The sequence below is a fragment of the Dermacentor albipictus genome, chromosome 3, assembly GCF_038994185.2.
Source record: "Dermacentor albipictus isolate Rhodes 1998 colony chromosome 3, USDA_Dalb.pri_finalv2, whole genome shotgun sequence".
NCBI classification, from domain to species: domain Eukaryota; kingdom Metazoa; phylum Arthropoda; class Arachnida; order Ixodida; family Ixodidae; genus Dermacentor; species Dermacentor albipictus.
This window is the reverse complement of record NC_091823.1, coordinates 15,812,501-15,838,425: the sequence shown is the minus strand read 5'-3', so window position 1 is coordinate 15,838,425 and position 25,925 is coordinate 15,812,501. Positions and strand designations below refer to the sequence as shown.

The window sequence follows — 25,925 nt, the reverse complement described above, 5'->3', positions numbered from 1 at the left end:
TTTCGTGTGGCTACTCGTCTGATTAGGCCACATATTTGGCGGGCTGTCGTCTGTAATCAAACAATCGCCTCATAAAACAGCCCAACTTGAACGACTCTCCAGCACCGCAACTGGCAGGGTCATTCTAAGTAAACTCAGACTGAATCCCGCTATGAATTCAGCAGGAAGAACAACATTACTCGGTGCGGTCAAAAGCAGTTTGGTTATAGAACCGTTACTTAAGAACATGCTCCCTGGGAGACACGACAAGAGGTGGTCTGCCAGAGCCAAGGCCCTAAAGAAAGGTACCAAAACTACCAGCACACCGCTTATGTCGATGCAGCAAAGCAAAATCACCAAACTTACGTAGTGAGCGTCGTGACCGGAGGGGGAAGTATCCTCAACGCCGCGACCATAAAAACAGCGTCCGCCGTGGAAGCGGAAGAGACTGCCACTGCTTTGGTCATCATGAATGCCTCCGTACAAACTATCATAGGTGACTCCAAAAGGGCAATCGTCAACTTTTCGAGAGGCAGCATAGGCGTCTGTGCAGCGTGAGTCCTACGGGACTTTACACATGAAAATGCTGTTGAACTCGTATGGGTCCCTGCCCATTTGGTGAATCAAGGGAATGAGCAGGCGCACTGGGTAGCCCGAGGTCTAATCAACCGGGAGGTGTGCCCCTCAGACTCGGATCCCATGGATGAGGCACCGACGACACAGCACGAGATAACAAACTACTACAGGCAAAAAAGGCGAATCTACTCGCCTCCAAACGCAAGCCTCACGCGAGCGCAAGCCTCGGTCCTGCGTCGAATCCAAACTAAGTCGTTCCCCAGCCCACATTGGCCGGCCATAATTACCAAAGGGGAATGGGACCCAATGTGTCAAAACTGCACAAATCAAACATTGCCTACCCAAAATCACATTCTTTGGGGGGTGCGAGGGCTTACCCCCTCCCAGGTCGCTCCTGCCAGCTCCCTCACAACAGACGTGGGAGGAGCTGCTCAGAACGCCGGATCAAAAACTACAAAAAGGCCTCGTTGCCTGGGCCGAAGGGGTCGCTCCTCGTGAGGGGCCGTCATAGGACTCGGGCCTGCCAGCTCATAACTGAGCAGAATCTCAATAAAGTTGTTACCACCACCTATTATCTATTATTTCATATGTCGGCGCCTCCGTGCTCTCTTGGAGCCCCTTCGACCGCGGGCACCGTGTTGCAGCTCATATTGAATGCGACTGTATACGTGGAAATGCCAACGTATTGCACGCGCATTCAGAGGGATAATATTTCGGAAGAGGGGCTTGTGTCAGTGTTCCTTTCGAGGTTCCCTCTATTATCACACAGCTCCACGACGGCACATAGACGCCAGCCGTTGGGAAATTGTTCGTAGCCAAGAGTTACTCCTCCACGAAATCCCTTGGCCGCATGCGTACACCGCCTTCAGTCTTCCAGCAAGCGGGGAAAGCGGCGGGGGTCAGTGCGTCCCGCCCTTGTAGTCGCGGTTCCTTTTGTAGCTCTCCGGCGCCTTTGTCAGACACCAACCTTGAAGGGCTGCCATACGTGTACCGCCGGCGGAAGAAAATGTAAAAGGAGGAGCAATAAGAGGGTTCTGCTATGGGCACCGCCTTATAGATGAGAGGAAGATGAATGGAGAAGATAAACATCGCGCTCTTTAGATCTCCGTTGTCAAGTTCGCAAGAACTTCAGTGGGGAATATACTGATTGAAAGTCATCGTGCTCACTTCAGTGTGTCCTCAGTTTTGAATAAAAGGTTTTGCAGAGCCCCTTGACGCTACCTCGGCGGCTATCCTCCCGTCCACTTTCTTGTGTATTTGCCGTGAGCGGCACTGGCTAACACTCTCAGAGCTAACCTTGTATATACAAGAAATGTACAAGGTTATATATATATATATATATATATATATATATATATATATATTTATGCATTGTATCTATTTGTGTATTTCTGCTTTGTAACCACTCCCCTCTTTAATGCCTTTGGCCCCTGAGGGTTCAATAAATGAAATGAAAAAATGAAAATATACGCAAATCTCCAAGAAAGCGGACGGGAGGATAGCCCGCGTGGTGGCCTAATTTGTAGAGCACCACACACATGCGGAATATGTGGATTCGGTTTCCGCCCGCGGCAGGTTATCTTTTCGTCCGCTTTCACTGCCCTTTTCTTTTTTTTAATTATTTCTATACAACTATATTAAACATAACGGTTAATTTAGCACGTGCTTTCTCTAGCATCAATCTCTGTTTTCTTCATACGGTTGAATACTTACCTCGAGAAGTAGTCCTTCATGCAACTATCTGCTGTAGAAAAACAAGAAAGAAAAGCGTACCATAGTTCCACTTGGGACAGCGTACCTCCATTGCGCGGTGACGTCTTAGGCAGCTTGTTTTGCTCCTCGCAGACAGCTTCGGACCTCTTTCACGTGACGACATGCTGTTACTTATGGAAAGAGCTGCTAGGTGAATCAAAACTATGACGTCATCGGACAGCTCAAGTACCGAGGCTGTCATGGCGGATTTCCTGACTTCTTACTGCCTCATTGTCTGCGGCTTGACCTATTTGTCATCGGGCGAAAGTGGCGGCGATAACGAGTGCGGTAAACAAAGAAGCCCTTGACTACGTAGCCGGCGCGACCTCTAGCAGCCTTTCGCCCTCTTGACAGAGACTGCGCTACCCCGTGTTTTGACTGAAACGCTATCGCGAGAAGTAACAATGGCGAAAAAAAAAAGAACAGTCATTGAAGCGACGCACCTAGTTCCGTCTGTAGAGCCATTTTTCTAACCTTTCGGCCACGTGATGTAGCGGTTAACTCTCGTGTCCTTTGGCATGGTTAATTACGATGTCCAACGCGAAACCAGCGCCAATTTTGTTCGCCCTTGTCTGGTAAGAGCAACTTGTGGAAGCTATAAGCACAGGGACATATCGAAATTACGCATGTTATACAATGAAGGAGAATAGAAAAGAGCTATGGGAACACTGCGGAAACGCACAAGCAAGTGTTGAGGAACATTCCGCCATGTTTTCGTTGCCCAAAAATCCACCCTCCGGGCGTGATACGCGAGCCCCCCCCCCCTCCCCCCACCCCCCCTCTACACGAGTGATTGTTTCCTTCCCCATAATCGTTCTCGGGTGGAGTAAGTCTCCCTCCGGAAATATCGGGCCGGGACGGCCCCTACACCAGCCATCACTGGTGCTTGGGGTCAACCATACGAATACATTGTCCAGTGTCCGAAGTGCTCCGCTCCTACGTATGCAGCGGATACCCGCCATCTACTTTGGACGGGCCCTGGAATAAAGGCGATTCGCGAAAGTGCACTTAAAGGTGTGAAATCGAACAGTGATCAAGCTGAGGACTATATATGAACGATGGATTATGGACAGTACATTCTATAAATCAGTGTTGCAATATATCTATGAAACGGATATGCATGCTTATATTTAGTTTCAAAATGACGTTGTGCCGCGTAACAACCCAAGCGAAGAAAGAAAGTGTCGGGGAATATATAGCAGCATACGACAGGGCTGTCTGCCCACTCGCAGCGGCAAAGGTCGCTTTACTCAATAAGCTCATATTCTTTGAAGCTACGACGAAAGAGAGGTAGAAATTTATTATGACAGAAAAGCTGAGAAGTCGGCCTGAGTCAAAGTTCGGGCCTGACACTCAACACTTCACAGGGAGAGGGAACGGGTGTAAAAAAAACAGAAAGTTAGAATATTGTTGACGGTGAGGACAAACATAGTGAAACGAATATGAACAGCGAATACCCTTCAAAATCTCAAATCCAGAGCTCTCTCTCTCGCAAGAATTTGGCCATAGCCTCTGGAATGTCACGATGACGACCACAGTCTGTTAGTGCTCTAAGGAGAATCTTTCCACACAAAGGTTGCCCGGAGTTACGTTGAAGTTAACGTGCAGACACTGGCTTTTCACGCATCACGCAGTTTCGTGGTTTTGTTCTCGTGAGTACGTCGAGGACACTGCACACGTGCGGACAACGGATGCGTAGCTCGTCGTAATTGTTCATCGTAATACCTCCTCCTCCTCCTTTACTTTCCTCTATCCACACTTCCCCTTTCGCGCCAGTGTGGAATAAGTGGACAGCTGCAGCGGCGCGCTCCTCCGGCCGCACTCTCCGCCTGTCCTATTCATATACCAAACCTCGGTCTCCCTCGACGATGGGCTGGACATGCATTGACGCTGTGTTATACCGTTGCGTTATGGAGCTCTATATACGCACGTTTTCCTCTTGCGCTTTCGCGCCACTTGTCCTTCCAAGGATGACGTGGCATACCTGTGCGTCGAGGAGGAGCTATACACTTAAAGATACCGAACAAACCAATCTACGAAGCGCGAACTCGAAGTGCCTGCGCCCCTTTTGTACAGAATATTTCGTGCTGCGTCTCTTTCGTATATTGGGAGCCGCAAACTGTTTACGCGACGCGTCGTGAAAGTTGCAACACCTGCCGCCTTCCGGCCAATCATTCTACGATCCGCTCCCTGCCGGGCGATGTTGATCCGCGGGTGCGTCATTTGAAAAACAACTTCAGGTGCACCACACAGGCGAGTTGCGGGTGGTCTGTTTGTTGTGACACGCGCATTGACGTCACGACGAGCCTCTCCCGTGCTCCAGATCTGGCCGTGCAGCCGCAGAAGAAGAGAGCCTGCGGACGAATAACACGTATGCGGCCAGCCGTGGGTGTTATTGTTTTCTCATGCGCTGTCGCGACTCCCCCGGCGTTCAGCGGAGAAAGCGCCTCTCATTCCATTTAATCGCCGCTTCGCAAGCACATGACTGATCAACGGTCGATATTATTCGTTGCGGCTTATTACTTTTTCTTCACCCTCTCGTTGTTTGAGTTCGCGCGATCTGAAAACGACGCGTTCAATAGCGATGCTCCGTCGACAGAGTGCAGAATTGGATTCCAACCACGTCGGGCATGTATATTCCTTGGCGGCGATCGAGAGCACACTTTGCTTACGTAAGGAAAACATGAGAAAACGGGTGCGCAGTTGCCCGAGACGCGCACGGGGGCGAGAGATAGCACAGCTGGGTATAAAGAGTGCGGAGACGGATGAAGAAATAAAAAGGGGGGAGGAGAGGATGGTTAGTTGAATTGAATTGACGCCACGAGATCTCGGGATTCTCTAGACGGAAGCACGCTGATTTGACGTCACCATCTTCGTAGGCATTCGCTTGCACCGAGTCAAATTTCCTCGTCCGGAGACACTGGCCAGCCTCCGCCATTTATATGACGGTGACGAAACAACAACGGGCGCAATGGCTTATAATCATCCATCGCATTCGCGATTTCGGGGATAAGCGAGTTGAGTTCGAATAAACAAGGTTTTTGCAGGCTTCGCGATGCGCTCTTCTTTCTTTCTTTCTTTCTTTCTTTCTTTCTTTCTTTCTTTCTTTCTTTCTTTCTTTCTTTCTTTCTTTCTTTCTTTCTTTCTTTCTTTCTTTCTTTCTTTCTTTGCATGAATAAATATAGAGTACCTTCTGGTATGAGGTAAACAAGAGTAATGCGATGCACACTATTCATTTCATTTCGGCGTCATATATTTACGGAGGACCGCAAAGAGAGCGATTCCCTCTTTTCATCTTTCAGCACACATTACGCACTTGGTTATGGGCCGCAAGCACGCGACGCGTTACGGGATTGACTAGTTTCCTTCGTATTGAATTTGCATATCCTTTCCCGGAGAATAAGTTTTATGCAATGTCATCAGCGATGAATATTCCGGATAGCCGGCTCTTATACAAGTACGATACTTTTCGACATTTCTATAGCACAATACAACAAAAACAAGAAGTGTACTATACTTTTGTTTCGATTCGTGGCGTCGCTGTGCTAGATGCGCTGATGGAATAGGTTAGGCTACACGATGCGTTGTTAAGTTATATAATAAATGAAGGAGGGGTGTCGCCGCGACTGAACCTGGGGCCCTATAACGTAAAACTTGCGTAACTTTGCGTATAACGTAAATTTGCGTAACCGCCGACGCAAGCATCGGGCGTTCATCCGCAGGGTTGTCTGAACAGACCAATCAAATGATCTCCTCGTTCAAAGGAGGTCACTTTTGTTTGCTTGAAAATCGAATAACATTGCACACGCTAAGCGGCTTGTCTTATCTAATTGGCTGACAAGAGGCGAGGAGCACTCTCAAATGGAGAGGGATTCGATGGGGCCGAGCCACTGCTCTGAAAATTGATAACCGGATGAAGAGGGTGGTGCCAGCGTCTGCGATTGGACCGATTTCCCTTACTTAGCTTGCGGTGGCTGGTCCAAAATCGCGGCGGCACGCAACGGAAGGTTAATAATGCTGCTAAAACGAATCCTCAGCAAAGAAGAGTTGGCCGTGCGAGGTCGTAAACGTGCCGAAAGTGCTAGAAAATGTTATACGGTCACCCAAAAAGTTTTATTATACGCAAATAAACCCATGCTATCCGGCAGGTGCGAGTAGCCAGGGCCTGAGGGATCGGCGGCAGCCGTCTTTCATTCCTTTCGGAACGGGGCAGCTTGAGGCTATTCAGAAGACTATTACATTTTGTTCGGCACATTATAGCATCTTTAATTCGTACACGCCACGTTGACGCGGTGTTGTAAGGTCGCGTCACAGGCAGGTGAAGTGGGTGCAGCTCGAAAACTTTTGACCAATAGCCGAGCGCTAATGGCGAAAAGGCATCGAATCAGAATTGAATATTTTTCTTTTGCTCGGTCAAATCATGCATAATCAGTGTGTACACATCATATCAGATGGGGAGCTATCGCGGTTTTCGTGACGTCTCCTGACAGACAGGTGAAGTGGGGGTGTTCCAAAAAAAGTTTTTGACCAATCGCGGAGGGCTGATTGCAGAATTGCAATAGCGAAGTTTGGAATAGCTTTATGTTATAGCGCCCGTACTGTAAGTCTGCCCCTGACCAAAACCTTTCTGCCGATGGTCAATCGTCCAGTCTGCTCAAAGCGCACTGTAAAGAGTGGCGTTGTTCATCGCACACGAAACTCTCGAGCGCTTCCAACCAATCCCATTGCCCGAAGGCAATGGGATTGGTTGTCCGACTGTAGGCACCCTCTGCTTTTTGATCTGAACTCTCGTCTCTCTTTCTATTTCCTTCGCTTCCCAGTCCCCCTCGTCAAGTTCATATAGGGTATACAGCCAACCAGAAGCTCTCGTCAGCCTCTCTGCCTTTCCATCCGCCATCCATCTTCCGCTTTCGTTAAAAGCGTCAATATAGATTCCAGCAGTCGCGTCCACGTTCTATTTACGTGGTATCTGCGTGCTACTCGTCGCAGGCGAGTATCTTTGAAATGGCTACCTTTCTTCTTTCAGTAGCGGCAAGTAGTAGGGATAGTGGGTTTTGAAAAGTAACCGCTAAGCTAGCTGAGGCAGTGCAGTCAGCGCTACGTCCGCCATCTATGCTATTTCGACAAGCGAAGTAACCCGAACGAGAAAGAGGACGAAGTGGTTGTGGATTGCTGGCAGCGCTCCAGCATCGTTCGGTACATGTACTCAGATATATTAGGTGTAGTACATATGTTGCCAAGGCGAAGCGTTTTTGAATGTGCGTAAAACATGGAGCGCAGTGAGCACTCGTTTTATCTCTCCATCAGATGTGACGACGTGTGTATGCGCGCTTACTTAGGGCACGTAGGATCGTCAGCATCCCTTTCCCGGTCATAATCTCGAGCATTCCTCTGAACAGGCGTCATCGGTGATCATAAACATAAAGAATGAAAGAAGGAAGCAAAGACGGTCCAAACGAAGGTTTTGGAGTGTACGTTCACTTGCTTTAATGTATTCAAATCTAAGTGGAAGAAAGTACATCTGAATAAGCATCGCTATACTAAAGGAGAGCCACCGAGACAGGCAAAATAAGCCGTATGCTATTCTCGATTACAAATATACCAACGTCGGTCGCTTCAGCTCGGTGGCCGCCTCCAGTGAAGGCGCTTCTGTCTCCGTAAACGGGAGGGGAGACGTGAGCGATTGTTCTCCAAAACTCGCTGACTGGCACACGGCCGCCGCCGACGATGCGAGAGGTGCCGGTTGAACCTCACGAAACAAAACAAACCGAAGCAAAAGAAAGAAACGTGTGTCGCGAGGTGCTGGGTGTGAAGAGCGAGAGAGGGAAGGAGTCGTGGAGGGAACAGAAAATCTACGTACCTAATACGTACCCAAAGGGATCAGCCGCGGCGCGTCGGTGCGATCAGCTGAAGGAAGCCACGGACGCCATTTGGGAAAGTGTTCAGCTAGCAGCTCGCCCAGCGCATACGGCCTTTACGGCATGCTCACGTGTGCGTGCGTGGAATAAACTCGCTAGCTCCCCCCCCCCCCCCCCCCCCACTTACACACACAACACGTGCCATGCGCTTGAGAGACCCTCTTTATGTTATCCGCGGACGTGTGTGCGCCTGACGCGTCTCGAAGCCATGATCACCACACATTGCTACCTGCTGCCCACATGGCCTCTGGCGACGCCCATCTGCACTGCAAAAACGATGCAGTGCTGTAGTGATGGGCAGGCGTCGAGTGTGCACCAGTAGAATGCTAATTTGAGCCTGTTGGTGCGTGCATACGTAACGAAAAACGACGGCGCTTTTCGATGGGGCATAAAGCAGACAAAGCAGCGATCGTTTTTGTCCAATTTATGTCCTGTTGATATAATTTTTTTGCGTTTGTGTGATTATTATTTGATGACTCGTGTCTATATACGGACAATGTACACTATCCGTCTCACCAAATGCGTGCAGGACAGCGAGAGCTGTGGATCGCGTCAGTCAACTATAAAAGATAACCAAAAGAGGGACTCATCGCTCCCGATCATCCTCCGCGAGACGGCGACAGAATGGAAACTTCCCCGAAAGATTAGTAGCGTACAGTGAGTGAGAGCCCTCCTTCCTTCTCTGGAGCACTCAGCCGACTCTCGTTACTGACTGGCTGACACGGGATGTAGCCTTTGCAGCACTGCACGGGGTTTGTGAGATGGAGTATAATCGGTGTACTCGACGAACTTCCAAACACGGAGAGACAGTGTGACAGAGAGAAAGAGATAGATATGGGCAAATACAAAGAAGGTAGATGCCTCTCTGTCTAATTCGCGATACCGTGGCGGTCGAGAAGCCACTCCGCTCGCTATAGTTACTGCTGGAAGTTTGCAAGTCCTACCTATAGTAAGCGAGAAAAATATTGGAAACCAAGGGGCTCGTTTTTATATTGTTTTGCTTTGTAACGACCACTGGAAAGCAACAGACAGTGCATCTTGTCTGTTGGCTTCGTATGGCTCACCACTGGTTTGCGCATGTTTGACAATCACTTCGTCGGCAAAACACGAGATCGTTCACAAAGGTTATATTTATATAGCACCGTAAACATTGCTGCTTTGCGGCGAAATGCTTTATTAGCTGACAGCATTCTAACATCGCGAAGGACGAAGACTGAAAGGAAAATAATCAGAATCAGGAATGTTTTTATTTTCAACAAACTTTGTTGGGGGTCCTCCAAGCGAAAAGCTGCGACATAGAGCTTGAATGTGCCTGAAGGCCCTCACATGCACATATACATACAACAGACGCGCGCTGTCTGTCGTATATGTGTTACTTTTCGTTTTCGTCCTTTGCTTTGTTAGAACGCTGCCAGCAAGATGATCGAACCAATTCGCCCGTATCGAGGTATTACTTTACTAGCGTGTCACCACTTTCATCCACCCAAGATGCAACTTCACATAGCAGGAGCTTTAATGTGTACATATTGTAATCGAGGTGGCACGACACTGCTCCACTGCAAACTCTTCCAACGAAAGCACCTTGGGCGTCGACGCTCTCTGGACTGTAGCGAGCTCACGTTAGTACGTGCACTCTATAACCGTGCGCACAGATACAATGGGTTCGTGCGCCGTCGCGCACGGCGATGAAAAGTCTATACGGCTGAGACAATAAAATAGGTTGCTCGCGATTTGCTTGGGGAATATACACGACGAACTGCTATAGTATTCCAAGGGCATCCAATCGCTGCACCAATGATTTATGTAGCCTGATTTTAGGTTCACAGGATGGCTTGGTGGGCTAGTTGGTAAAGCATCTTAAAGGGTTAACAACGCACCCAGATGCGAACAGAGTGAGGAACAACAAGACACAGCGCTAATTCACTGTATCCTGCTGTTCCCCGCTCTGTCCCCGTCTGTGTGCGCTGTTAGGTCGATTAGGTCTCACATGTGCCAAATTTCTAAATATTCACGTTTAGCGTGCAAGCAGCGCTCTCAGAACTCCTCCAAGGGTGCCTTGAACGCGTGTTAAGTGATTCTTGGTAGCTTCCCAAGGCTACATGCTCGCAGACGGAAATGCCCAGATGCCGTGTTCCTACCGCTGACACGTGCATGTTTATTAATATGCTGTGACAGGAAAATTCTACTCTAACCCCGAATGCGTGGAGTAATGGATTCTATAGGAGAACAGCGAGAACCGGTGAACAACCATGCATTTTAGCATAACGTCATGGCTGTCGTTGCTGACTCATCCATGCCCGAAATGAGCGCGCGCATCACATTATAGCAACCGCACGCATTCATGCAAAAATCACCTAGCAGAAGTGGTATATGCCAGAAGCGTTATCTTAAAAAGCTTAAAAGAATGTCAGCGGACTTTAGCGATTCCTCTGCAAACTCATGCTAGTCTCGCAGTCTATACAAGGAACACAACGCCGTCCTTGCCTGCGTACGGTGTTCGCGTCCATCGTTCAATCCGTCACACGTTGTCACACACGGGTTGGTGGATTCGGAGGCCTGATATGGCCCCCCCCAAATGTGCGCAAGGACGCCACGACTCTGAAAGTCGGCGTAGTACACGCAACCCCGCAGAAATTGTCGAACTCTAAGGTTTTAGAGTTTGCGTTTGCACAATCATAACTGCTTTTAACTTTTCATTCCTTCAACGCATATACGTATATATGTACAATTCAAATAAAGACAGTTCTGTATCTATTGCCTCCTCATGATTCAACGTCATACGTACCGCTTCTCCGCTAGCTGGTTGCAAAGTGTTCGGTGCATTATAGCTATATATGGAGGTGAACTTAAAAGTGTTTCACTTTTGTTGCGTAACTGAGGAAGTTTGCTGTTCTCTCTGCAAGAAGACGCTCGAGCCACTCCGCCGCACCGCCCGCCTGCCTGCCGCACGCTTGCGGCCGTGCGGTTATTCTTGGGTAACGTTATTTCGGTTATGGTGCGGTTATTCAAAGTAAAGGGTATTTGAAGTAACGTGAGGTTCTTCAAGGTCATCATCGTCATCATCATCAGCCCATTTTTATGTCCACTGCAGGACGAAAGCCTCTCCGTTCTAACTCCAATTACCCCTGCCTTGCGCCAACCGATTCCAACTAGTGCCTGCGAATTTCCTCATTTCATCGCCCCACCTAGTCTTCTGCCGTTCTCGACCAGGCTTCCCTTCTCTTGGCACCCACTCTGTAACCCTAATGGTCCACCGGCTGCCTAACTTTGGCATTACATGGCCTATTATGTCAATTAGAATATCGGCTATCCCCAATTGCTCTCTGATCTACGCCGCTCTCTTTCTGTTTCTTTAACGTTACGCTTATCATTTTTCGTTCCATTGCTCTTTGCGCGGTCCTTAACTTGTTCTCGAGCTTCTTTGGTAATCTCCAAGTTTCTGCCCCATATGTCAGCACCGGTAAAATGCACTGATTGTACACTTTTCTTTTCAATGATAATAGTAAGCTTCCAGTCAGGAGCTGACAGTGTCTACCGTATGCGATCCAAGCTACTTTTATTCTTCTGTAAATTTCCTTCTCATGATCAAGTTTCCCTGTGAGTTATTGACCTATAGGTAAACTTACTCATTCACAGACTCTAGAGGCTGACTGGCGACCCTGAACTCTTGTTCTCTTGTCCGGCTATTGATCATTATCTTTGTCCCATACCTATCGCGATTAGCAAAAGCCGCAAATCGCGTATAAATCAAGGGAGCTTTTAGGCATGTAAGATTTATCAATAAAGGCTTAGACGTACACTACAGACATGCCTTGCGCTAAATTTCTAGAGTCAACCGTAAAAAAATGTTTACATGGACAAATTCCTAACATCTGTCTTAGTATTCATCCACCGGATATACAGGCCGAGATGACGTTGTTGTTAAAAAAAAATGGACCAGATTTTCCCTTCGTAAGCCTACATACACACGAGTTTGCCTATACATATCTCTGGGCTGGACTTCACCGCGATGAGGTAGCCTCCCCGCCTACAGGATTATCTGACTGAGCTATCTCGGTTGCTCGGTAGCTATAGTCAGAAGTTCGAGTCTTCGGATGACAAATGGTTCTTTTTTTTCTTCTTTTTTTTAAATATGAGGGTGGTAAGCTCGTATTCACCTCCTCCAGTACCAACTCGCCCAACTGTCTATCCTTTCGCTACATCTCCAGGCTTGGAATGGCGTCTGACACCGGTAAAAGGGACGGAGAGCCAGTGGGGCTATACTAATCCAGTTACAGCCAAATTAGGAAGATCCACTAAGCTTCAACAAAAGACACTCCCTCACCTGAACGGGAATTGACCTCACTGGTGCTGTATTCGTCACTCACTCCCAAATGACTCATTCGATCAACCAATGGCCCTCGGTCCCCAGCAGCTGCGGAGCACCTGACCAAGGCGGCGATCAGACCTGTAACGCAGCAGAGGGTGCTTAGAATCTCTGGATTCGGACAGGCTGCCAATGGAAACTGACCCTGACAACCTTTAACACCCGAACTCTCTCGAGTGAGGCTAGCTTAACAGGCCTCTTTAAGGAACTATAAGGCATTGCTTTTGGGATATTATTGGCCTCAGTGAGGTTAGAAGAACTGGTGAAGCTTATACAATGCTGACTAACGGCCATGTCCTCTGCTATAGAGTACTCCCAGATATGAAGCAATAGGGAGTAGGATTCTTAATCCATAAGGACATAGCGGGCAACATTGACGAATTCTACAGCATTAATGAGAGGGTAGCACTAGTCGTAATCAAACTTAATAAGAGGTATAGAATAAAGGTAGTACAAGCCTACGCTCCAACCTCCAGTCATGATGATGATGATGAAATAGATCAGTTTTATGAAGATGTTGAATTAGCGAGTGAAAACTCAGTATACTGTAGTAATGGGTGACTTCAATGCAAAAGGGAGGAAAACGCAATTGGCAACTACGGCGTGGATTCTAGAAACACTCGAGGAGAGCTGTTGGTAGAATTCGCGGAAAGGAATGAGCTGCGAATAATGAACACCTTCTTCAGGAAGCGTTGGAACAAAAAGTGGACATGGAAAAGCCCTAATGATGAAACAAGAAATGAAATAAATTTCATTCTTTCTGCCGATCCCAGCATAGTGCTGGATGTTGAAGTGTCAGGTAGGGTAAAGTGCAGTTTAGTTTAGTGAGGTTTAGGATTCACCTCAATTTGAAGAAAGAAAGAGTAAAATTGGTCAGGAAGAAGCAGACCAACCTAGACGCAGTAAGGGTAAACGCAGGCCAATTCAAGCTGGTACTTGCAAACAAATATGCAGCCTTAGAGATAGAGATAATGAATGAAACTGTAATTAGGCTGGCTTCAGAAGCAGCAATTGAAGTGGGAGGTAAGGCACCAAGGCAACCAGTAAGTAAGCTGTCCCAAGTGACAAAAGACCTGATAAACGATAAAGGTTGAAAGTGCCCAACTCAAGAGATAAAATAGAATTCGCGGAACTGTCAAAACTAATTGACAAAAAGAAAATAAAGGATATTCGAAATTATAACGTGAGAAAGGCTGCAGAAAAGGAAGCAGAAAACATGGACCCAGCATGAAATCAGTGAGAAGAAATCTTGGCATAGGACAAACCAAGATGTATACACTGAAAGATAAGCAGGATAATGTTATCATCAATCTACAAAATATAGCAAAAGCAGCGGAAAAATTCTACACTGACCTCTACAGTACCCAGAGGAGCCACGATACCTCCATTCCAAGTAGTAATTAATAAGACTTCTATAACTAGCGATGAAGTTAGATGGGCCTTGTAATACATGAAACGGGGAAAAGGGGCAGGAGAAGATGCAATGATAGTCGATTTAATCAAAGATGGAGGAGACATAATGCTTGAAAAACTGGTGGCCCTTTAGACGAACTGTCATTGACTTCAAGGGTCCCCGAGAGCTGGAAGAATGCGAACATTATACTAATCCCAAAAAAGGGAGGCGTTAAAGAATTGAAAAATTATAGTCCCATTAGCTTACTCCCAGTATTATCTAAAATTTTCACCAAGATAATTTCCGATAAAATAAGGGCAACACTGGACTTCTGTCAACCAAGGGAACAGGCTGGCTTCGGGAAAGGATGCTGTACAATCAATCACATCCATGTGATCAATCAGGTAGCAGAAAAATCTGCAAAGTGCAATCAACCTCTCTATATGGCTTTCATAGATTACGAAAGGGCATTTCATGCAATAGAGATACCAGCAGTCATAGATGCGTTATCTATGTAATCAAGTAGTACAGGGGAGGTATTCTGCAAGAGTCCACCTAGTGGACACGTGCATTTCGTCTGCTCCTGAAGTGCTGATTGGCTGTGGCGGCTGCGGATGCGCAGTGCAGCCCAGCCAATCAGAACAGCGGACGAAATGGACGTGTCCACTAGGTGGACTCTTGCAGAATACTTCCCTAGGACTCTTACGTAAATATCTTGGAAGATATCTATAGATTCCACAGCTACCTTAATTCTCCGCAAGAAAAGTAGGAACATACCTATAGAGAAATGGGTCAGACAAGGAGACACAATCTCTCCAATGCTATTCACTACTTGCTTAGAAGAAGTATTCAAGCTATTAAACAGGGAAGGCTTAGGAGTGAGGATCAACGGCGAATACTCAGCAACCTTCGGTTTACAGATGACACTGTCGTGTTCAGCAATACTGGGGACGAGTTACAAGAAATGATTGAGGACCTTAACAGAGAGAGTGTAAAAGTGGGGTTGAATATTAATTCAAGGTAAGGTTATTCAAAGTAACGGAAACGAATGTAGAAGGTCATCCTTTTGTGTACTGAAAACGCCAGGAACAATTGCGGGAGTTGCAAACTAGTCATGGTCGCCATGTTTTGAACACCATTTATTGCCGCAGCTAGGGGCACGAGCACTGTGGGCGCGAGTTCGATTGGCACTGGCGATGGCACGCAAATTTTCGTTTTTCTTCGCCATAGGGAGAGGGTGAAGCAGAGGAGGGGGAAGTGACGCGACGGCGATGACTTGGTTGAACTGAATAGGTGATGTCAGAAACATGGCGTCCATGACGTATTTTCGGCTCCTGCGCTTGTTTCTTGCGCATGCAGCCAGCAAATGCATGTATCATTCCAGATTTGCTTCTGTTAGTGAGAAGGAGCAGTCGCCGGGGCATGAATTCGGATGCCATTCATTTAATTGTTTATTTGTGCCCAAAAACAGCGTACATGCCTTCGAATTTGGTGCACAAGTATACATAAACAAAGAGAGAACAAGAATAAAATGCACAACATTTACAGGACTATTTAAGTACTATTCTTTAAAAATGAATACATCCAATACAAAAATGTCAGCATTGTCTTTATCACGGTGGTAAATAAAAATTATGGGACTCAGATTACAAGCTTTCTGAACTTTAAACACGAGTTATCCCCCAAATTCATCTTCCCGCAAAGTAAAATCAAATACAGTGAAGCAGGATTGGACATTCAAAGTACCCATAATACAAGTATGCAAAAGTAACAAGCCCCGAGCTTTGCGCTACGATGGCGTAGCATAACCAACGGACACAGCAAATTGAGTTTCGGGCCATTAAAGGAAAAGAGAAGCACTAAACCTGCTTATGCGGATAAAGTATCTTTTGCGAACTCACGTTTCGTTAATTTCGCTGCAAAAGGTTGATTACTAGGAAAGAAAATAAAAATCGAAACCTCAATCGTTTTTTTTCTTTCTTTCTTTCTTTTTTATTTTCGCGCCGGAACCCCAGTGTAGGTACCTCATCGAGATGTCACGGGATCATCGAACTCGGCAAGGTCACGAAGCTTGCGAAGTTCCATGTCTGGCTCATTTAGAATACAATGTCGTCCATCTTAGCCGACAGAAAAATTAGCAAGTTCCACGGGCAGAGGCAACGAAATTCCATGGCGTACAACGGCGAGCAGCTGCAGGAAATTCAATGAGGCGCCGTCTTGCGTTTTTTCTAGGTCATCTAGCTGTCTTTCGCAGTGAAAGTGGATTTTTTGTTAGTGTAGACGTGTAATTTACTAATGCTGCTTCACTTCTTCACCCTTTAGTCTCCCTTTCAGTGCTGTCGCAGTAAAACGCAGATGCTGGAAGTATAGATGTGCTCGCCATCATCGAAGTGACCGCAAGTCATTAAAAAAAATAATATCGTTGACTGGCTGCACTCGGATGAAGGTGAAGGCTATACACAGTGCAGAACGATGTTCCACAGTGTCGGGCTAAAATGAAAAAAGCTCTAGCGGTTACTTATGTAGATGCCTGCGCAGAAACTTGAGACAGAGTAACCTTTATGTCCAGTAAAAATGTCCACGGCACGTCGCACAAGTTATGCGGTCAGCCATTTCGTCGTAAGAATTCTAAAACATGCGGATGGCACATACTGTCGAACGACTCGATCGTTGAAAGGCTAAAGAAATCAGAATAGACAACTGGGCTTGTTGGTTTACTTGCATCTTGAAACTGCAAAAACGCACAAAGACGAGAACGAAGAGAGAAGACAGGACGAGTTGTGAAAAAGCGCCTCGTTCTGCCTTCTCTCTTCGTTCTCGCCTTTGTGCGCTTTTGCAGTTTCAAGATGAAAGAAATCAGAACCATACGCTGAACTTCCTGCCACGGAATGCCCCCCTGCCAAGTTTTCTGCGTCTTACGAAACCCGTACCTACGTTCATGTGATCTTTTCTGGGGTTTCACTAAACGACATAACACGGCTTGCAGAACAACAGTAAACAAATTATTAAATAAAGCGCAACCATACTTCACCGACCTTCTGTACTACTGCCAAATATCGATTATCTTTACCAACATAAGACGTTTAGAGTGAGGTAGGAAACGGTGTGAATGCGAAAAGCGGTGGGCGAAACGCGTGGGGTTCCACGTATCGTTTTCTGACGGAGCCTCACTCACGCATTAGGGGACAAAATTACACGGAACATCAATGCAGTTCTTCGTCGACACTGGGGACTAATATCATCCCTCCCCCCCCCCCCCCCCTCGACCCCTCCTTCCTCCCACTGGATCTAGCGCTCTAGTGTCGGGATTCTCGCTTATTGAACGGCGTTATACCTTGAGCATTGACCGGCTTCAATTACGCGATTGCAATATGTGAGCAGGTTAAAGAGCTCATTAGTAGCTTTTGCATAAATTATTATCGATGAGTGTGTAGTCCGGCCAGCAAAAGTTGTAATTTTACTCGAATCTGCCATTTGTGACTGGAGCCTTCCGGCACTGGAACACATCGTAGATTGTTCACTGCACTCTTTCTGTTGCAAGGATAGAGTGGAGTAGCATATAATAGAGTCGAGTGTGTAGAGTAGAGTAGAATAGAGAATATAGAGTAGAGTAGAACAGACGGATGGACGGAGGGATGTATGGATAGTTGCTTGAATAGGTACTTTACTGAGGCTTAGAGAGGTTACACTAACCTTGCACCTGCGTTCAACTTCAGATGGTTAGGTTGAAAGTCGTGAAAGAAATATAAAAAAAGGGTAGTGAAGAAATATACAAAAACGCGACGTTAACATATTTACAAGGGCACCAGAAAACAGACATACAATGACGTTGACAAAATTTACAGTACCTGGCACCTGGAGACCCGTGGACCGTGCTAAACTCGGGACACCCGCCTTTGTAGCCTGTCACGCTGAGGCAGAAGTGGGGATACAGGGAGCATCAGAAGCAAGTTTCGACTGAAAGCCTTTCAGATCCCATTTTTATGTGACAGTCTAAAGGCATGCGCTGCAAGATTATTCAAGTGTTCGCGATAAGCTGCACATAAGATCCTTCGACTCCGCTCCCCTGTCTCGAACTTGAGAAAAAGAGACGCTGCTGCAGCGCAGGCACACGCGTTCGAGTCGAACCCCTTGTCGCCTTGCTCACTCCTCCCGAATCCCTTCTGAACGAGACCGCGCAAAGGAACTTGCCGGGCCACAGGTTTCGTTTCGACAGGGACTTACAGCTAGGAGCCAGAACAAATTGACTTCGCCGGCGGCCTGTTCCCCGAATTCGCATTTCTCCTACTTTGCAGGCGCGTCGTTGTCGCCAACGAAAGCAGCGCCGGAGCGCAATCCTTTCGCTTTCCGCGACCGTCGCTTCGAACCAGTCTCCTATCTTTTCTTTTTTATCTCTCTTTCACGCGCATTGTCTTTTGTTGCTCTCGCTTTCTTCGCCTTTCATTTGTTCGAAGCTTACTTCCTCTCTTACTGTTGGCAGCGTCTGCCCCCGTATATATAATTCGCAGCCGCGAGTCACTATACGCTCCCGCCTCATGTTTACTTTTTCGGCTTCTTCTTTAGTCACAGGCGCCGACGGATATTACTGCACGTTTCAAAAGAGGACTTAGAGCCTCTGTAATCTGATTACTCTCGCTCGAATATATTCCTCTCTTTTATCATACACCAATTACGACAGGCCCAACCTACACGCTGGTGATAACGAAGGCTGCCCGGACAATTGAAGCGCGAAATGAAAAACTAAGAGAGAGAGAGAGAGAGAGAGAGAGAGAGAGAGAGAGAGCAGAGGAAACGCGGGCAGGTCAACCCATGCAGGAAAGAAAAAAACAAAACGCTAGCAGGGAGCATGACGTCCCACAGTCAGCTTTGGCAAGGCAACTCTTCGCGAAGCCATTCCCGTCGCTTTCTTCCTCGAAAAGTCGGCCTCACACGTGACCTCGGGGACTCGGCGTGTTCGCCGAGAACGTTTGGTTCCCGGTAGTTTTTATTTTAATCTATGCGCACTCGTTCGGCACGAATACTCTGCCGTGGCTCCGCCTGCAAAGCGCGAGCACGGAAATCTACCACTAGCTTCTACGTTACGATCACGAGCTGAGCCGACTGATTTGGCTTCGGACGTGTATTCGACGGGTCAACCAGACAAGCGTCCGATATGTACCATACACTGGGGATTAAGGAAAGGGGGAATTTAGGAAGAGTAAGATAGGCAGAAAGTGAAATGATCCTAAATGATCCGCTAAAATGATCCACAGCGGACAGAACACGCATGGTCACTCCTGCCGGTGCGCTCCGCGCTTGAATCACTTTTCGCAGCAGCGAAGGATGTGGCCACGGTTCCCCGTCTTCGGTACCGAATATTCTCTGGACAGCATCCAGCTTAACGCAGACTGGAGAGAGAGGTATGGGCTTCATATCGAGTACAGGTGCACAACAGGTTCCCAATGGAACAGAAATGTCATCGTTATAGGCGTGTTGTCGTGGCCTAGAAGTATTTAGCACGCCACGCTTTGCGGCGATTCCCAGACGTGGCTTCAGTTCAACAAGTGTCGACTCTGCGTGCTGAATTGACGCCTCTAGAGGGCAGATATCTCCAGCAAACCACGCGGTACGCCACTCGACGATACTTTATATCAAATCATAAAGTTTCGCTGGTCCCCACGCATCCTGGCTGTACCAATAATCATCCTTCATGGATTTAACTATTTAACGTTGCGCAGAAACCGACAACATATTGTACTTGTTGGAAACATTTCAAATAAATAAATAAATAAATAAATAAATAAATAAATAAATAAATAACATGAAAGAGCCTCACGAATCTGATCTCTTCAGCTCATTCCTGCTTCATCATAAGACACGCTTCACACGCTCTCGTCATCGAAAGTCTATTGTCGAAGATGGCCGCGCCTATGGAGCTTTGAGACTACAACGACGCATGGAAGTTGATGACACCCTGGCCTATGTTAGAGGGAAGGAGAATGGGTCGAAATACAAACTCGAATCGCAGAAATCAAAAGCTCGCAACTGGCTTTGCTGTACCATGCCCTTTTAATTGCGGTTGTTGGTGTTGCTGGCCTCTGAACTCGTGGCTCACGCCCACTATGTTGTATCGGCGAGTACTAAGGTGGATAAAGTTGGACGAATATAGAAATTACATTGCACTTGAAAATTTGCGAAAACTGACATAAACTCTTCGCGACAGATACAAGAAAAATGAATGACGTAGCCTGAATTGAAATGTACTGACAACACTAATGATAAATTAAACAAATTTAACTGGGCAATCGCTTGGAATCAATTATAAATTTCTCGACGGCGGAGCCACCAATGCCAAAACTCGGTAGCGCTAACCACTGAGTTTTCGGCTATTATCGCGCAACATGAGCACTTCGCAATATGTTCAGAGTCTTCTATGCCATGCAGACTCTGAGAGAGGTCGCGCACTACAGTGAAAAAGCTTTTCTTCGGAGATCGATTTCTTGAAATATTAGTTGGATCCACTGAAAGATCACCAATCGTATTCTAATAATTTTCTTACATGATGTGTTTTTCTTCACCAACATGAATATTTTTCAAATTATGCTGCTTCAATATACTTCTGCAATTTCCATCATACCATGTCTTACTTAGTTCTCTTTTTAAAGTATGATTGTGAACATTTCCTTCCTTTAACCTCCGGCTTCTTGGCCAGACCCTCGTAGTTGATATAAGCACCATGATTTGAGAAGCAAGCTAGGAAGAAGGCAGTGTCCGCCATGACAGCCTGCTGCTACCGCATATAATGAGTCCAGAGTCAGAGGATTCCTTCAATTCTGCTTTTTTGTTTTTCTTTTTTTTTTTTGCGTGCCCAAACTACGATCTGATTATGAAGAACTCCGTATATTGGGGGGCTGCTGTTTAATTTTGATCATCTGAGGCTATTTAACATGCACCCAATGCACGGCACTCATGTACCGCGCATTGGGTACCCGTTAAATAAATTGACGCACGTGACTCATTTTCCCGTACCATCCGCACTGAAATGCGGCTGCCGCGGCCGGGATCCAAACCGCAACCTCGTGCTCTGCAGCGCAACACTGGGTTACAGCGGCGGGTACACTAAGAATAATCGCTGATGTCTGTTGACTATATTATTACTACTTCGACATCTTTTGCATCTCAATTAGTTTTCTTTGCGATTCTCTATATACTACGAATAGATTCATGTTCGTAAAGAGGTCCGGTGACGACCGCAACCGTCGCAATACGCTCTCCTCGATCCTATGCCTGCATCCTCGAGCGGATATCCGACTTCGCAGTCGCCGTTGTACTTGATGATATCTACGCTTGGCGGAGGAACGAGCACTTCGCCTGCGGACAGACAGAGGCGTCGCTTGTCGCATCAGCTGATGTCATCTGCGCTGCTGCTGCGATTGCAAAAGGAGGCCTTGGACGGCTGCTGCCAGACGCGTCGCCCACGTGACGACATCGCAACCCCAACAACCTGCTATATCGAGCGCACACACATACGCCGCTGCATAGCTGTACGCAGCCTGTGACATGTACGTGCCACGTTCGCTTATGACGAGATACGGACGGAGCGCCCCGCCACTCTGTCTAACGATTACGTCGGAGATGCGGCTCGTTAAAGGCGCCCGGGGTGCTTGAAGAGGAAACTTAATTGCCTGGAGAAGGGTGCACGAGGCAAGCGTGGCTTGTAATAGTGAAAAACATGAGCGCCCATAAGAAGGACGTACGATAACAGAGAGAGAAAGTGAAAGAGTGAGTGAAGTTGTCTCCACCAGTTAGATGTGACAACGAACGCGCAGAGCTGCACGGCACCGGAACAATGCAATGTAAAATAAGCGCGAGTCGTGCGCGCCAACACAAGCGCGTTGCTCGGAGAGCCGATTGCAAATCGTGCGATGCGATTGCATCCGAGGCGACGTCGGCGGCGCACTGAATCATTCCGTTGGCGCCCTTTCGCTTAATGCGATCGCAGCGGGAGGCCACGCTCGCAGACATAGCCGCACGTGTCATCTTATCGCAATCAGGTCGAACAGGCTGATAAACGAGCTCTGCAAGCGAGCGCGCCCGGCTTTGGCACGATCCAACCATTTGATCCAAAATCTGAAGCCAAGACGAAGAGGGGCACTGCTTTCTTCGTTTCATCTTGCTCGGAGGCTTTCGTCGTGACTACCTGAGGAACGGTTTGGACTTGAGCAAAGCAAGTACGAGTTCTCACCGCTTTCTTAATAAAGCCTGCTTGGCTGTTGGTTCTAAATTGGATTCTTATCGGCGAACACAATGATCGGCCGTATAGATGCTGCTTGCTTTCACTAAATTTCAATAGTTTTGTATTATTTGCTGCTCCGTTTGGTCGGTTAAGTGAACGGTATGATGATTCTCGAACGGATAACAGAACATTAAAAGTGTCGATCGAATCGCGACAGAAACGGCCTGAATAGAACGCTAACATTATTGCGATCGCCGTGACCGAACTCATAAGACTTTTCGTTTGTAAGAGCAGTTGAAGTCACTGGCCGACGGCCTTCGGTAATATCTGTATGTTCACTGTCACGATTGACTAGTATCTGTTTTTATGAACTGCTCTGACATACGGTCCGCACTTCGTATGAAAAAAAAAAATGCCGCCAACTTGACTGTGGCGGAATGCTATACAAAGGTACTGACTGCGGTTTACTATAGAAACCCAAACTTCGCTTTCCATGGATTCGAGCCTGGGACTGCCACCTTTCCGGATTATAGTGGCTCTGTCAGCCGAACTAACCAGACGACTAACCGAACTAACCAGAACTAACCGAGCCTGGGACTGCCACCTTTCCGGATTATAGTGGCTCTGTCAGCCGAACTAACCAGACGAGAGCGTCTGGTCGGAATATTCGACAACCCGAAGCACTGAATGCTTGAAACAAAATTCCAGATATATAGACAGATATATAGACTCAAGGATCTCGACGTGCCATAACAACCATCAGGATATGACAGACGTCGTAATGGATGCCTCCAGATGAATTTTGACCACACAAGGATCTTTAACGTGCACCTGAATCTAATAAGTACACGAGCATTTTTTGCATTTCAACCCCGCATCGAAATGCGGCCGCCATGTTCGGGAGTCGGACCCGCAACCTCGTGCTCAGGAGCAGAACGCAATGGTTGGTGAAGCAAAATTAGTTATTCAGTTAAGTTCTGCGGAAGTAAGAAAGATGTGCGTGCAAAGGCAGAGCAGCCTTTGCCGTCATCTAGTTCAGAGTTACGACTGGGTCCAGCAACAGGGCGTAGTACGAACCGCTGCGCACGAACGGATTCGCGAGTCCAGCAGGCAACTTCCTCGCCGGTTGTCATATTGTCGTTGAAATCAACATTGTCATGTTAGCTAGCCCTTTTCAAAACACTCAAGCTAGCTTTTATGCACAACGAAATTGCTTATCCATGCCGACTGCCGAAGGAGAGAGAAAGATACAAGCGTTACTGATATGACTGCGGGATTTCCATTTTGCAGAGAAACAAACTTTAAGGTGCTCGGCTCACGAGCGTCGATTTTTAAGGTATAGCGAACGAGGTGGCAGCGACGTGATATCAAAAACATCGGCAAATCGCGCGATGCTTTTACTCAAGTACAAAACTAATTTTACGTAAAGCAACTTATTACGTGCATTAATCAAGGAGATCACTATAGCAATGTTTCTTTTTTTTTCTTTTTAAAGCGGCGCTGCGGTCAAATTCACGATGATATTCACTCGTAAGAGCGTGCATGACTGGGCGGCGTCTTAACTCTCGTGTTCAACTCAGTGGATACGAGGAGTTGCAGACCTTCGGGAGGCTTGTACAATATAATTTATACGATATTTTATTTTATTTTATTTTAAAGGCTAGGAAAAGCACGAATGACTTTTGCCACGCCTTGTGTGCACCAGACGTGCACGCAAACCATTTGTGTAATTAAAAAAAATCATCGACGATTTCGTTACTTCCTAACGCGAAACTTGAGCGCACCTATATACGTGTTTTCATTTCGCGATATATTGGCTGGCGCTGGCAATCAGTCTCGTGCGGCACGTTGCAAACGAAGCGATGTGCGGCGCAATTGCTAATCGGGAGATGGAGAGAAGCAGCCCGTGGGTGACGCGTGTGCACGATTCATAGCAGCCGCTGCAGACAGACCTCCGCTCATGCAGTGCTTTGTTTCCATACAGACAACGACGGCGACGAGGATGATGATGATGATGATGATGATTTATTGGTATCCCCTTTGAAACGGGGCGGGGCTAACTCATCACCTAGCCTGCTTGAGTTACTCAGGTATCTATCAATTCTTTTTCTTCTATCATTCTTATATACATCTCTTTAATCTTATCTATCTACCTTACCGCTGCCTATGCCTGTAATGTATCTGGTCGTATCAGTCTCTTCCGTGCTTTTAGAGCGCAGCCCTAAGGCGCCTGTTCCTGGGTTGGGCGTCGGCGTCGGTGTAACCGCGCGCACTGTTCGACGTCGTCTTCTACCACAGCTGGCTCCGATGCCGCTCATCATGCCAGCGTTCCTATACTGCCCTTCCCTCTGCGAAGGCGCTGACGGCACTGGCCCACTGCCAGTCGGTGCGGTGATTTCGGTCTCAAATTCTTTGCCTCGATATGTTGCGAAATGAAAACACGTATAAAGCTGCTCTCCAATTTCGCATTAGGGAGTATCGTAATCGTCGGACATTGTTTTGCCACCAATACTCTGAATGTATCTTGCCTATATTGACTGCTGACCGGTTGATACTTCCGTCTACTTTAAATCCGAGCTGTTCTGGACGTTGCACGATACGTATTGGTCTCTCTGGGTGAATCGCTTCGCATTAAACTAGGATCTGCTGAGTGGTCTCCGGATTTTTGTGCGACCGTCTCTGAAAGTTGTAGCGCGTAGCATCGCGTTATCGCGTGAATTTTTCTGACTTTATTTTTTATTTGTTACTTCTTTCACCTTATATTCCCTTTACCCCTTACCCCAGCACACGGTAGCCAGCCGGTACATACACTGGCTGAACTCCCTGTCTTTCTCCTCTTTTCTCTCTCTCTCTCTCTCTCTGGTTTTTTACTGCGGCATACACATGCCTCACCTAATTGCGAATATTTGCTCCAGTATATTTTTTGTCCTTAGGCAACCAGCTGGAGCCTCAAATAGCAAGGCCGTTCCCTTCGTGTTATCGTACAGACTTTCCCTTCTAATTTCCTTTTTTCTCATTCTTGTAAATCTCCAAGGTCTTTTTCGTTTCCATCCTGTGCATCCAATTCGGTGTCTCTGTTTCTTTCACTTTCTTTCTGATTATACCTGCTTGTCTACCTACAGCTTTAATTACCCTGCATTTGGTTGTCAACTTTCTTGGCCTCTTCCTCCATTTTGTGTCCACGCTTTTCAGGTACATTTACTTGTGCACTTCAGTCACCCATTTATCTTTATCTATGTTCCTGGAGCTTTTTTCAAAACAAATTTTGCTCTGCGCTTCTCTGACGTCAAACGAGGCCCAACCCATGTACCCTTGCACTGCCTCGTTTGTGGTTTTGCCATGGGCTCCCAAAGTCAACCGGCCCAGCTACCTTCGGGAACTTTGGTTAACGACGTGCGCTACTTTGGCGCCATCTCGTCGCCATCGTCGCCGCAAAACCTGTCTTTCGTGGCACTGCGCTTTCCTTCCCACGCTTTCGCCATACCCTCCTCCTCCGCTTTCCTCCTCGCGTTCTCTTCGCTATCGCCGTCTTTCATATCCCGCTGCGTTCTGCGTTCACTTTCATCGTTCGCTGTGTTCGTTCGCTCGGTTACGAGGGACTACGCCGACTCTCGCCGCAGGAACGGGTGCCTAAGAGCTGCTCAAAAAAAAAAAGAAACATCAGCTCTTCCACTCTGTGAAGAAAAAGGAGCAGCGAAGCTGAGGTGTGTTTTACCTCAATCGACG

General features: G+C 47.2%; 1 protein-coding gene across 1 annotated transcript in view; it reads right to left on the bottom strand.

The window, feature by feature from the left end:
• Nucleotides 1–25,925, bottom strand: part of Ac13E (Adenylyl cyclase 13E) — a 270,901-nt gene that overhangs the window by 140,480 nt on the left and 104,496 nt on the right. The window contains exon 2 of the mRNA XM_070535151.1: nt 12,550–12,672. The gene's annotated coding sequence lies outside the window, so the exon portion shown is untranslated. The remainder of the gene's footprint in view (nt 1–12,549; nt 12,673–25,925) is intronic.